Raw genomic sequence first — 15,504 nt, forward strand, 5'->3', positions numbered from 1 at the left:
TTCCAGCCCAGCTGGATACCTGTTGTCAAGGAGTAATTATTAATAGCACTAGTTAAATATAGTTAATTTGTTAATTATGCAATTAGTTTGGCTTTATGCTTCAATTTCCTATAAAACTGGAAAATACCTGTCCCATATATCTCACTGACTTATGAGGAAGAGCCTAAAGTGTTATTTTTATCTTATCATGACTATAAAAGAAAATTCATATTTTATAACTGCGGAGTTGCACTGTCACATAAAAGAATAAAGGATCCCTATTTTTTAGTTCATTTCTTACAAATTTTTTCTCCTTCTGGCCACAGCCTTCACACATTTTGTGATGAGCACAGATGAAAGTCCAGAGAGGCAAAATTCTGTAGTTCTTGTCTTGAAAATTAACTATGAACAATAACAGCATTTTCACACCCTCTTAGCTCACAGCACACTCACCACCACCTCCTGTCTATGCCCCATGTAGACACTGCTAATCAGTCACAAATATTTCACTGCACAGCTCAAAGCTGAATGAAGACTCCTCCAGACACTTTAAGCCACCACTATCAAGGAACTAGAGTTGGTACAAAAAAATTAATGTTTCCCCTCCTGACTTGGCTCAACACCTGTACTTCATAGTCAAGGACACTGGACACTAGAAAGAAATGATCCAGTTCAGGGTGAATCTGAGAACTACACCCAGGCTGGTTCTTTTCATTACACCATACTGACAGATGACTAACCTTAAAATAGAGGTTCTCACAGATAAAAACAAAGCAGACATAATTACATTGTGAAACAAATAGTTCACTAAGAGTCTAGTAAGTACATCCCCCCAAAATATGATCATAAAGCAAATGAAGGGATCCAAGATGGCGGCAGATTAGGTAGAAGCTACACTAACCTCCTCCCAGGACCAATTTGGAATTACAACTAATGATAGAAAAATCAACCTGAATAACTAACTGAAGACTAGCTGGAAGAAGTATTATAACCAAGGTTTTACAGAAGAAGCCACATCAAGGATGGTAGGAAGTGCAGAGGCATAAGAGAGCTGGCCAAGCTACCACAGGTGGCAGCTGAAGTTCCAGTGGGATATCTCAGCTGTGAGGTAGGTGAGGGGGTGGTGTAGGAATGATTCCCCCAGAGAAGTGAGGGGTCTAAACTCCAAGCTAGGCTTTCCAGCCTAGAGGACCAGAACCAAGAAAGGAGCTCACATAACAGCTAGCTATGAAAAGCAGTGAAGTTTCTATCAACCAAGGAGAGATGACTAAAGATGCAACCACCCTCTTAAAGGGCCAATGCACAAAATTTTGTTTGCAGCCACTTACCCTGGGCTCTGGCAAAAGGAAGGCAGGGCACCTCTGTGTTCATTGCAGCATTATTTATTGCAATAGCCAACATTTGGAAACAGCCCAAGTGCCCATCAATAGATGAGTGGATAAAGCAGCTATGGTACACCACCCTGACTAGTGTGGCTCAGTGGGTTGGACATGATCCTGCAAAGCTAAAGGTCACTGGTTCAATTCCCAGTCAGGAAACATGTCTGGGTTGCAGGTTCAGTCACCAGTCGGGGCATGTATGGGGGGTGGGCGATCAATGTTTCTCTCTCACATCGATGTTTCTCCTCATCCTTTCTCCCTTCCGCTCTCTCTATCAATAAATAAATAAACTCATTTAAAAAGCACTATCACTATTTGCAGATGATATGATTCTATGTAGAGAAAACAAGAGAGACTCCACAAAAATACTGTGAATAACAAACAAGAAAAACCAGCTATAGTACATTTACGCAAAGGAATACTACTCAGCCATAAAAAAGAAAAAAAAAATTTACCCTTTGTGACAGCATGGATTGACCTGGAGAACATTATGCTAAGTGAAATAAGCCAGTAGGAGAAAGACAAGTACTATATGATTTCATTCATATGTGGAATCTAATGAACAAACTGAACTAACAAACAAAATGGAGACAAACTCAGATAGAGAACAGGCTTACAGCTCTGCAGGAGGGTTGTGGTTGGAAGTATCAAGCAAAAAAGGAAAAAAAAAAGAACTCATGGACACAGACAACAGTGTGGTGATTGTGGGATGGGTGGGGGTGGAAGAGGGTATAGGGAAGATAAATGGTAATAGAAAAATACAATAAAAAATAAATAAAGCAAAAAAATGAGCCTTCTTTTCTTATTCATCAGCATCAAAGCCAAGGTATTTCCCATGATCTACAAGGCTCTAAACAATCCTCTCTGATGCCATCTCTTCATGCTCCCTACTGAAGCCACACTGGCATCCGTAGGAGCCTCCTCACTCATATGCAGCACACTCCTACCTCAGGCCTTTGCACTGGGTATTTCTGCTACCCAGGATACTCTTTCCCAAGTATCTGCATGGCTCACTCCCTCACCTCCTTCAAGTCATTGCTCAATGACTGCCTGTCACTGAGGTCCCTCCTAACCACCTTATGTAAAATGGCATACTTCTCATTCCACTGTCACCCCCAATGTCCTTAGTCTGTCCAATGTTCCCCCATAACTCTGATTGCCTTCTAACATTCTCTATCATTGAACTGTTTACTGTGTTCATAATTTATAGTACGTTTCCTCTGAGTAGACTATAAACTCCAAAAAGGTGCATGCACTTTCACTACTACATTCTCAGCATCTAGACACTAGTGCTGGGTGTACTGGTGGCACTCCGTACATGTTGAATTTCCTAGTTACAAGGAAGCAAGATGCACCCATAGAGATAAGGAAAATATATATGCTTATGATGGTTTAGTACACAAACCATCAAATAATTTTCTAATGTACTTGTCTGAGGAATGTCAGGAATTCCACTGTACTAGCTGTGAGTCAGGTCCCCTTCTAAGCAGAAAAGAAATCTGAATGCATTCGCCTACGAAACTAAGCCCTGGGGATTAGGAATGAGGTGAAAAATACTTTATTCCTTCTTTGTGGTCTCACAAAGGCAAGGGTGAGACTACCCAACAGGCACAGGCCATAAATACCCTATAATTTGTGAACTTAAGCTAGAGGAGAAACTAACTGCCTGGCTGTTTTGCTTGAGAGTATTTGTTTCTAGAATGAGGTTGTATCTACACTAGGCTTTTTAAAGGTGCATTACAGAGACTTTAGAAAATAAGATGTCATCCTTAACTGTCTGATTTCTCTAAATGCCAAGAAGACAGAATTGCCTGTATCCACACAACCTAGCACTTGACTTTAATTTTGTTTATATAACTCAACTTACATTTTATGTCTAGATCTACACTTCCTAACTAAATTGTAAGAAGGAACTGCATCTGTTCTTTGCTTTGTGCCTTCCCAGTTAGTCCTAGGCATTCAATAGATGCTACCAAGTCATCAGCACTGATATTTGAAGATTTGCTTCCTCCTGGCTCATTTGACCAAAAAGTCACAGATGTCTCTAAAGAACCTTTTTCTCAGCAAACATGGATAAAGGGGCTGTGCTAAGAAGTACACACACACACACACACACAAAAGGATAAGATCCCATCCTTGAGAAGGTCATAATGAAGCTGGGAATACAGATCCGAAAGTAAATAGACATTCTGTGGCACAATCACAGAGAAATCTCGTAGAGGGACCTAAAAAAGACAGTAGCCTGGGGGTTCAGGGAAGGTTTTCTGAAGTGAGAGGAAGAAATGGTGGGTGACAGAAATAAATCTACCCTTACTACTCCTGGATTATTTCTTAATGCTCACTTCTAGTCCAACTTCTCTTTGGGTAATTTCCAAGTGCATCATGGAGGAAAATGAAAAGATCTAAGTTCATCACAAAAATAACCTCCCTGCATTGGTTGGCTGTCCTCCTCAGAAAGATGGGAATTTGGGAGCTACCAAAGCACTTCCACGATCTCTCAGAGGCCATAACAGAAAGGAATTGATGAATTCAAATGAAAAAGAAAGTAAGAAGACTCCCAAGCACCCAAGCCTTCCTCCTTCTTTTCTCCCTGTGTATTTTGCCCAATTATCTATTCATTTGTTGAATTAACAAATAATTATTAAACACCTCTACTGTGCACCTGCAGGAGATCATGATAAAAAAGACCAATAAGATCTTTGACCTCATACAGCTTTCATTACCCCCCACAATGACCAAGAATTTGCCAGGAATTTGTCTCCACAGCCTATAAAGAGATTTGTGTTATTAAGAGTTTAGAATGTATTGCCTGGAAAATTCCATCCAGCTCAATGTATATATTTTAATCTCACCTAACAGTTACCCTACAGTTCCCCAACTGCCATGAATGGTAATGGAAAGTTCCACATTCCCATGATAGAAAGATACCATACCCCACACCTACTACAAAACAATCTTGGTAAAATCAAAAATCAGTCCCTATCTGAATAGGTGAAGAGAGTAAGAAGAAAAAGTTCATACACAAAGACAATAGTATGGTAATTACCAGAAGGAAAGGGGGATGGGGGAAAGTAGAAGAGGGTAAGGGGGGGGACAGTAAATGGTGACAGAAGGAGACTTGAATTGGGGTGGCAAACACACAATACAATATACAGATGATATGTTACAGAAGAGTACACTTGAAACCTGTATAATTTTATTAACCAAAGTCACCCTAATAAATTCAATAAAATTTTTAAAAATCAGTCCCTATTTTCACCTTCCCAATTTAAAACATGTTTCAGATAAAATGAGGACTGTTTTAGATGACCATGGAACAGAACACTTGACTACACATGGCCCTAGAAAGAAATAGCTAGATGGAATTCAGAAATCATCCAGCCCTACCCGCTTCCTTTTGCAGATGAGCTCGCAGAAAGGCAATGGAAAATAATTGCCTTGAGCTAAGGAAGCTGGTGAGAAAATAGCTCAGTTTGGACCCCAGATCTCCTCATTCCTAAGACTGCACATTTCTACTACTCCCTCATCTTCCCTAAGGCTCCAATCCAAGCAAAATATTTTTTTAAAGTTGTATAACAACTTGGAGCTCCATTTGATAATCCTACTGAAGTCCCAGACAGAATAATTACCCATGGCTTTGGTTGGTGGTTTGCCATCCTCTCTGCCACAAAGATAATTACATTTATCAGGCAAGCCTTCTATAGCACCCCTAAAAAGTGAAGGCCTGCCACCTGCAGCCAGCCAGCACACCCACAAAAAGTCTCTCAGCAAAGCACAGGATGTATGTGATGCCTTTGCAGAGCCACAAAATCAAAATTAATATAGCAAACTGAGTCAACCACCAACATCAGTTAAATGTCCACACATTTTATCACCTTATAATTGCTTCTCGGGTGCTTTCTCCTCAGCACCACTGGTTTCCACTTAAATAAAAATTTTAATTTGGGAATAGTATCATAATTTATTGTGCCTGTTCCTTTTGTAGTATAAAAACCAGTGTAATCTCTCTTCAAGTAAACGAGCTCATGTTGCCATGATCTGTGGTTCCCTCTGCATCATGTTTATGTGCTACATCAATCAGTTTATAAATAGAAGGTGAGAATGGTGGTTTTACAAACAGAATTTGAAATGGAGGATGAGGTGGCCACCAATACAGCTGTCTAGAACTTTCAGAATTGGTTATTTTCATCTATCAGAAAAACAAAGACACTAAAATTATCCATGTCTATGACAGAGAGGAAAAGCTTCCATTCAAAGATCATGACACAGGGCAGCTGGATACTAGGTGTTGCCATGTCTGTAATGGAGGATGCACAGGGGTAATTATCGAGGGCTTGAAGGGTGTGGAGGGACCTGCTAATGAAATTGCTGTTTTAGGAGGGAAAGTCACAGAGATATGATAGATAGAGATACATGAGAGCTATGAATTTTAAAGTTTTATCCCAGCCCTGCTCCCCATCACATGAATTTCTAGATAAGCCAGAAGTTCCTTGACGTGCACCACACACAAGATTATGTATTGGACTTTTTTATACACTTGGAACTATGCTAGGCAATGTGATACTGGAAGAGAAGACAAACAACTTCCAGTCAAGATGGCAGTGTAGGTAGACATGGCTCATCTCTTCGCACAATTATATCCAAATTACAACTAAAATATAAAACAATAATCAATCAGAACCATCAGAAATCTAGTTGAATGAAAGTCTTACAACTACAAGGTTAAAGAAACTACATCCATCCTGATGGGTAGGAGGAGCATAGATGCCAAATAGGCTGGTCCCTCACCAATGTGTAGTAGATAAAAATTCAGGAAGGATATCTCAGGAGTGAGGAGTCCTAGCCCTACACCAAGCCCCCCAGCCCTGGGTTCCAGTGCCAGGAAGATAAATCCCCACAAATTCTGGCTGCAACAACCAGCAGGGATGAGTCAATGGAATAAACTTCTGGAGCCCCCTTAAAGAACCCACACATGGACTCACCTACTCAGACTAATTCCCTCTGAGCTCGAGCACTGGAGTGGCAGTTTGAAAGGGACCAGTGGCATATGGGGATGAACTGAAGTATCTGGCACCAAGATGAGCAGAGGCCATTGTCCCTTTTCTCAACCCTCCCTGGACAGAGCTGGTAAGATAGTACCATATCTAAGACTCCATCAACCTGGCTAACACCATTTGACACACCTTGGAAATCCCCAGGGACTCCACCTCACTGAACTTACCAGCCCACCCAAGCTGCTTTTCCATATGAATGGCTGGTCTTAGCTCATGCTTCACAACTTCCTAAATCCTACCAATCCTTCCTAAATCCTAAGCAACAGCTGGCCTCAGTGAGCCCCAGGTACAGCACTAGCAGCAGCCAGCCTAGATTCACAGCTTGGCTTCCCCTGGGAATCTCCAAGCCCAGCACAAGTAGCAGTCATCTCAGATTGCTTTAAAGCTCAGGTAGGGCGACCCCAGGCAGAACACAGATGGACGCTGACCTTGGCCTGCACCACCTGGGAAACCATGGGGCCAATGCACCCAGTAGATAGCTACAGTTAGCTACATGTTGGAGCACCACCACTTGACCCCTGCACACCTGATCCTCCACAGAGGTCAGAGGTTGGTGGTAAGTGGTCACAGCCAAACCTTGCAACTGACTAGCCTGGATAAATCCCTCCCATTGACCTGCCAACAGCAACCAAGGCTCAACTACAAGAAGAGGGTATACTTAGTCCACACAAAGGTCACACATCAAGTATCCAGCTTGGGTGATAGGGGAGGCTGTGCCACTGGACCCAACAGAACACCTACTACATTAGGCCACACTACCAAGACACAGAGTCATAGCAGCTCCACCTAATACATAGAAACAAACACAGGAAGGCTGTCAAAACAACGAGAAAAGAAACATTGCCCAAATGAAAAGAACAGAACAAAACTCCAGAGAAAGAGCTAAATGAAATGGAGATAAGCAATCTATAAGATGCAGAGTTTAAAACACTAGTTACAAGGATGCTCAAAGAACTCAGTGCAGACCTCAACAGCATAAAAAGAATCCAGTCAGAAACGAAGGATACACTAATTGAAATAAACAACAATATACACGGAAACAACAGTACAGTGCATGAAGCTGAGAATCAAATCAATGATTTGAAACATAAGGAAGTAAAAAAAAATCAGAACAACAAGAAGAATAAAGAATCAAAAAGAAAAACAAGGATAGTATAAGCAGCCTAAGGGAAGACTTCAAGAGGTTCAACATTCATATCATAAGGACTGCCAGAAGGAGAAGAGAAAGAGCAAGAAATTGGAAATCTATTTGAAAAAATAATGAAAGAAAACTTCCCTAATTTCGTGGAGGAAATAGACATGCAAGTCCAAGAAGCAAAGAGTGCCCCAAACAAGATGGATGCAAAGAGGCCCACTTCAAAACACATCATAATTAAAATGACAAAGGTTAAAGATAAAGAGAATCTTAAAAGCAGCGAGAGAAAAGAGGTTCCTTAACTACAGGGGAGTTCCCATAAGACCATCAGCTGATTTCTCAAAAGAAACTTTGCAGGCTACAAGGGACTGGCGAGAAGTATTGAAAGCCATGAAAAGCAGGGACCTACAGCCGAGATTGCTCTACCCAACAAAGATATCATTTAGATTTGAAAGGCAGATAAAGAGCTACCCAGAAAAGAAAAAACTAAAGGAGCTCATCATCACCAAACCATTATTATATGAAATGTTAAAGGGGTTTATTTAAGAAAAAGAAGATCAAAATTATAAACAATAAAATGGCAAAAAATACAGAACTATCAACAGTTGAATTTAAAAAACAACCTAAGCAAAAAAGAACAGAGACAGAATCATGAATACACAGAGCATTTTGATGGTTGCCAGATGGGAGGGGGATGTACAGAAATGGGTGTAGAGGTGAGTGGATTAAGAAGTACAAACAGGCCCTGGCTGGCGTAGCTCAGTGGATTAAGCGCGGGCTGCGAACCAAAGTATCGCAGGTTCAATTCCCAGTCAGGGTACATGCCTGGGTTGCAAGCCATGACCCCCAGCAACCACACATTGATGTTTCTCTCTCTCTTTCTCCCTCCCTTCCCTCTCTAAAAATAAATAAATAAAATCTTTAAAAAAAAAAAAAAGAAGTGCAAACAGGACTTCTGGCCAAGATGGAGGCATAGGTAGACAAACTGTGCCTCCTCACACAACCAAAATAAGGACAAAATTTTAGAAATAAAATAACAACCAGTACTGACAGAAAATTGAACTGGATGGACGTCCAACAACCAAGGAGTTAAAGTAGACACATTCAACCAGACCAGTAGGAGGGGTGGAGTCGGGCGGCCGGGCAAAGAAGGGTAATGGCCAAAAAAAAAAAAAAGCAGTGGCTGGCAGTAGGCAGATCCAGTGAGGCGGCGGATTGTGGAGGGGATTGGTGTGCAAGGTGGCTTGCGGAACCAGGTGGTCCCACATTCTCAAGCAGATAAACCAGGCAAAACTGGGGAGCAAGATAGACCGCTCAACCCAGGGTCTCAGCTCCAGGAAATAAAGCCTCAAAACACCAACTGAAAACACCTGTGGGTGTTGAGGTGCTGGGAGAGACTCCCAGTCTCACAGGAGAGTTCGTTGTAGAGACCCACAGGGTTCTAGAACATACACAAACCCACCCACACAGGAATCAGCACCAGAAGGGTCCAATTTGCTTGAGGGAAGCCAGGGAAGTGACTGAAATCCAGCAGGGAGCAGAGCAAGCACCATTGTTCCCTCTCAGACCCCTCCCCCACATACAGCACCACAAGGCAACCAAGTGGGTTGCCCCACCCTGGTGAACCCTAAGCCTCTGCCCCTCATACATAAGTGGTGTGTCAAGACAAAAAAAAAATGGCCCAACCGAAACAACAGATCAAAGCTCCAGAAAAAATACAACTAAGTGATGAAGACATAGCCAACCTATCAGATGCACATTTCAAAGCACTGGTGATCAAGATGCTCGCAGAATTGGTTGAATTTGGTCACAAATTGGATGAAAGAATGAAGACTACGCTAAGTGAAATAAAGGAAAATGTACAGGGAACCGAGAGTGATGGGAAGAAAACTGGGACTCAAATCCCTGGAGTGGACCAGAAGGAAGAAAGAAACAACCCCTGGCTGGCATAGCTCAGTGGATTGAGCTCAGGCAGCGAACCAAAGTGTCACAGGTTCAATTCCCAGCCAGGGTACATGCCTGGGTTGCAAGCCATAACCCCCAGCAACCACACATTGATGTTTCTCTCTCTCTCTCTCTATCTCCCTCCCTTCCCTCTCTAAAAATAAATAAATAAAATCTAAAAAAAAAAAAAGAAAGAAAGAAACAACCAAACAGAAAAGAATGAAGAAACAAGAATTCAAAAAAAAATGAGGAGAGGCTTAGAAACTTCCAGGACATCTTTAAATATTCCAACATCCAAATTATAGGGGTACCAGAAGGAGAAGAGGAAGAGCAACAAGTGGAAAAGTTATTTGAACAAATAATAAAGGAGAACTTTCCCAATCTGGCAAAGGAAATAGACTTCCAGGGAGTCCAGGAAGCTCAGAGAGTCCCAAAGAAGTTGGACCCAAAGAGGAACACACCAAGGCACATCATCATTACATTAGCCAAGATGAAAATGAAGGAGAGATCCTAGAAGCAGCAAGAGATAAGGAGACAGTTACCTACAAAGTAGTGCCCATCAGACTGTCAGCTGACTTCTCAGAAGAGAACTTACAGGCAAGAAAGGGCTGGAAAGAAGTATTCCAAGTCATGAAAGGCAAGGACCTACATCCAAGATTGCTCTATCCAGCAAAGCTTTCATTTAGAGTGGAAGGGCAGATAAAGTGCTTCTCAGACAAGGTTAAGTTAGAGTTCAGCATCACCAAGCCCTTATTGTATGAAATGTTAAAGGGACTTATCTAAGAAAAAGGAGATCAAAAACATATACAGTAGAGTGACAGCAAACTCACAATTATTAACAACCACGCCTAAAACAAAAACAAAAGCAAACTAAGCAAACAACTAGAACAGGAACAGAACCACAGAAATGGAGATCACATGGAGGGTTAGCAACAAGGGAGTGGGAGGAGGAGAGAGGGGGAAAAGGTACAGAAAATAAGTAGCATAGATGGTAGGTAGAAAATAGTGGAAGAGTAAGAATAGTGTGGGATATGTAGAAGCTAAAGAACTTATAAGTACGACACATGGACATGAACTAAAGGTGGGAAATGTGGGTGGGAGGGGGTGTGCAGGGTGGAGAGGAGTAAAGGGGGGAAAATGGGACAACTGTAATAGCATAATCAGTAAAATATATTTTAAAAAAGAAAAATATATTTATCATTAACAATAAAATAAGTTATGATATTCTATATTGATATATCTAAAATAAAATTATACATGAAATGTTTATTTTTTAAAAAGAAGTAAAATAGGTAGTTACAGAAGAGCCATTGGGATGAAAATTATAGCATAGGAAATGGTGTAGCCAAAGAACTTATACACATGACCCATGGACATGAACAATGGTGGGGGTACCCTGAGGGAGTGGGGGGGTGCTGGGTGGTGGGGCAGTGAAGGGGGGGAAATCAGGACAATCATAATATCATAATTAATAAAATATAATTTTTTAAAAGGTAGAAGACAGAGAAGACTCTTGCCCTCATTAAGCTGACATTCTCATGAAGGAGACATCCTATGAGCGAATAGATAAGTAAATAAAATGAGAGTTCCAGCATGTGATATGGGCTATGAGGGAAAGAATTAAGATGATGCAATGTAGAGTGATTGGGCAGGGGGGTGAAGGGAAGCTATCAACAATCAGGGATGACCACTTGGAGGAAGTGACATTTGAGCTGAGATCTGAAGGATGAGGTCAAACCATATGAGATGAGCCATAAGCACCATTCCTATGAATGCTAAGAGGGAATCCACTGTGCTTATTAAGTGCCTAGGACTATACTCAGTTTCAACCACTCTGCACTCTCCACTCATTTTCCACCAGAGATCCTCTGGGTTCACATTTTCTCTTTCCTCACACTGGTATGGCTAATTGGCAATTATATGACAGCACAGTTCCTAAACACTTCAGGCCTATGTGCACTTTATTCCTCACAGTAACTCCATGGGTAGGTATAAGCCAGTGCCCCCCCCCACTACTTTATAGAAAAGGAAACTGAGGCACCCTGAGCTGAGTGATTTGCCCATGGTCTGACATCTAGTAAATGGGAAGCTGGCATTCGATGTGTCTTCTGCTGGAGTCTGAGCTCTTCATCCTGAACCATGCTCCCTCTCAAGGGTATGTCCCAGCACAGTACAAAAGGTGCAAGACTAGAATTCAGACAGGTACCTCCCAAAAGCTGGCAATGTCATCTCAGAAAAGTCATCCCATCTCATACTTAGTCTTCTCGATTGTGAAATAACCATAACAGAAACCAGTCCCAAGTACTTCAAACATGATCATCAGTCTGCAAGCTCCTTGAGAAGCAGATATCCCTTGTAAAATGGTACCATCGCTGTGATTTCCAAACTGAAGACCAGCTCAAGCCCTAAAAAGCCACAAGGAGGTTTCTCAGAGGAACATTGCAATCTCTCATAAGAATTGCTGTTTTATTTAACATATCTATTCTCCAACCCTCAGGAAGTACAGGGAAACATGCAATACCTACTGACTGAGTTTTCTCGATTGACCTTTCAAAGTGTTAGACACAAGGAGACTTCCAGACTTACCCATCTTTAAGCCTTTTCCATCCTGTGGAACCAGGAATTCCAAAACTGCTCATGTCTGATCCCACCCAGTCCTCTCCATCCAAAAAGCCTCTTGCAAAGAGCTGCACCATGGCAACTTCATGTAAAATAGTGAAAAAATTGTATTTTTTAGCATCTTTACATCCTCCTGCACCCATCCATTTTCTCCTTTTCTTCCTGGCTGCTTCCACTCCCATAACTTCCTGTACACCACCTGCCTCTGTAGCACAGATTCCAAGCATTTGTGTTCTCCCCATCAGCATTCATCTTTCCTGTGTCCCATGATTCAAGCAAGGTCTGCCTAAGTGACTGGCAGGTTTGTTTAATGAGCAGATACCATCATCTTACATCCACACAGCCCTTTGAAGTTTGCAAAGTTCTTTACATCGAGGTCTGTCCAGAAGTTATCCAGCCATGTAATATAAAAAATAGAGACATTTATTGAAGAAGATACAAGACAAAAGAAACATTGTATATAAGACAAAGACGCTTCAGTCCCCTTATAAGTAGACACCTTGAGACCTCACACAATTCTCCCAATTGTCATCATCTCTCCCATCATATTTTCCTGAATCTCCTCTACAGTCTGACATCTCTTCCTTTTCAAAGGTGATTTTAGTTTTTGGAAAAGCCAGAAGTTACAGAGCGCCAGATCTGGGCTGTACCAGGGTTGAGTCACTTGGGCGATTTGATCTTTCATCAAAAAACTCTTCATGAGATGTGATGCCTGAGCAGGCGTGTTGTCATGATGAAGCTGCCAGTCACCAGGTGCCCATAGCTGTGGCCTTCTGAATCACTTGAATAGTTTCCACAGAGGAATGTTCAAACTTAATGCAAAATCTGATGCAGATTCATTGGTCTGCTCGCTCAGTCATTTTGAATTCAACAGCCACACAGTACACATGCTCACTCAGTGGTGCCTACCACCCCTACTGACTAGTACAGTGAAGTCATTATTGTTCACTCATGCACATTCCAGTCTACTCTCCTTGGCTGCCAGGTTATACCAATGTCACGCAAACCATTCTCATTATGTCAATAAAGGCTGGACTTTTTCCAGACAGACCCCATATATGATCTAATTTAATAGCATGGCAGCCCTCTGTACCAAGTATTGTCATCTGATTTCACAGCTGGAGAAACTAAATCTGTGGCAGGCAGCATGGTAAATTTGAAGCCATTTATTCAAAATCACTCAGCTAGTTTGACAAAACTAGAACTTGAACCAGGTCTTGGATTTCCATGTATAAAGTGCTTTCTACTCTTACCACAGTGCCACCACCAAAATGTTATTAAAAATTATATTTCACAATGCAAGAACTTTTAGGATGCATCCACAAACATCTGAAAGCACACAAAAAATGTTAAGTGGGTGATTTTGAATCAGATATTTTGGGAAAGAAAGGGCCTATGTATTTAATACTCATCAGATTATTAAAGATACCCAAGACCCAATATTGTTTAAAAAGCACTGTTAATATAAGCGATGAGGTATTCACTCCTATTCTTCCGGCCCAGGAAGGTGAAGAGTCTCATTAACATTCAAGACAGGTCAATTTCCTTTATTCATACTTAGCTGATCTCTGTTGCACAATTTCCTGCTTAGATTTAAATTGAAAATTAGGAGTAAAATTGCTTTTACTCCTATTTAAAAAATATTTTCCATTCTTTAATAATCATTCTTTATTGTATTTTAAAACTAGGAGAGGGAGATGATCAAATAGGAAAGATCTAAAAGGGGTACTAGAGTTTCATATACATTCTCAGGAAAATCCATATTTTTCTCAACATCCTCTCAAGGCCTTAACTCAATGGTTTTCAAACTCAGCTCTAAGGAATTTAAGGACTGTAACCCCTGTAGGGGTGTAGTGGGGTTGGAAAATGATAGATGATGTAATAGTCTGGGTGCCCCAAAAAACACAACCAATAGACAAGCCAGCCAGACAGACAGACAGACAAAGAGACTTATTTTAAGGAACTGATTCCCACAATTATCGAGGCTGGTGAGTCCAAAATCTGCAGGGTGGGCTAGCAGGCTGGAGACCCAGAGAAGAATTCATGTTGCAGTGCATGTCAGAATGCTGCCTGCCACAGGTTTCCTTCTCGCTTAGTATTTTAGTTCTATCCGGGCCTTCAACTGATCAAATGTGGACCACCCACATCATGGAGACAAATCTGTTTACTCAAAGTCCACCAAGTTAAAAGTTAATCTCATTCAAAAACACCCTCACAGAAATATCCAGAATAATGTTTGACTAAATATCTGGGCACTGAAGCCCAGCCAAGATGACACATAAATCAATCATCATAGATTCTGTCCATTACCACCCCATCTCCACCTGACCAAGAGCAGCTCACTGTTTAATGGTTTTTATGAAACTTAAGATTTTGCTTGAAAGATGGATTCTGCTACACAATAGTAATAATAGTAATTTGTAAAGGCTTAATCTACTACACAGGTGGCAAACACCAGGCCGGAGGGCTGATTCCAGCCCTCCACCTTGTTTTATCTGGTCCAGCGCCTTGTTTCTACCCAGCGGCAGTGCCAAACTCTCACTCAACTGTTAAGGAGTAGTTACATTTATACAGCCCTAAAATTACATTCGGCCCTTTGAAGGCAACCGCAAGGCTGATATGGCCCCGGGTGAAAATGAGTTTGACACCCCTGACCTACTAGCTTAATCCAAAGTAACTATGAAGGTAAAAATCTAGCTATGCACACATAGGTGATATTTAGGATCCTGATGCCTTCAGGTATAAAGTAACCTTTTTAAAAATATTTTATTTATTTATTTATTTATTTTTAGAGAGAGAGGAAGAGAGGGAGAGAAACATCGATGCACATCAATTGGTTTCCTCTCTCATGACCCCAACCACATGCCCCCAACCAGGTTCCTGGCCCACAAGCCAGACATATGCCCTGACCAGGAATTGAACTGGTGACCTATTGCCTTGGGAAAGGACACCCAACCCATTAAGCCACACTGGTCAGGGCCAAAGTAACCTTTTTAACTAGTTGACCCCCCACATGCTCTTAACTTCCTCTCATTGGACCTCCAGAGTACATATGGGAAATCTTCTCTAAACATAAATCTGATAATGTAAACTCCCTATGGTTTTCTCATTGATAGAGGATAGCATTTTTAAATCCTTTCTTTAGCCAATAAGGCATGGATGATTCTCTCCTTGTTTCCAAAACATCATCCCTAATTTATTATTCCTATACTCTCCTCATTCCAGTCAAATTGGGTTTCTCTCAATCCCTTCTCTGCCCCTAGCTCCCTCTCACCAAAGGGCCTTTGAACATACCATTTCCCCTGGCATGAATACCTTTTCCTTCCCCTCATCAACTACTTGGTTTCTAATAAAATCTCAGCCTAAGCATCACCTGCTCAGGATGCTTAGCCTG

Source organism: Phyllostomus hastatus, unplaced genomic scaffold (genome assembly GCF_019186645.2).
Source record: "Phyllostomus hastatus isolate PE091 unplaced genomic scaffold, TTU_PhHast_1.1 phas_contig_16, whole genome shotgun sequence".
Lineage (NCBI taxonomy): Eukaryota > Metazoa > Chordata > Mammalia > Chiroptera > Phyllostomidae > Phyllostomus > Phyllostomus hastatus.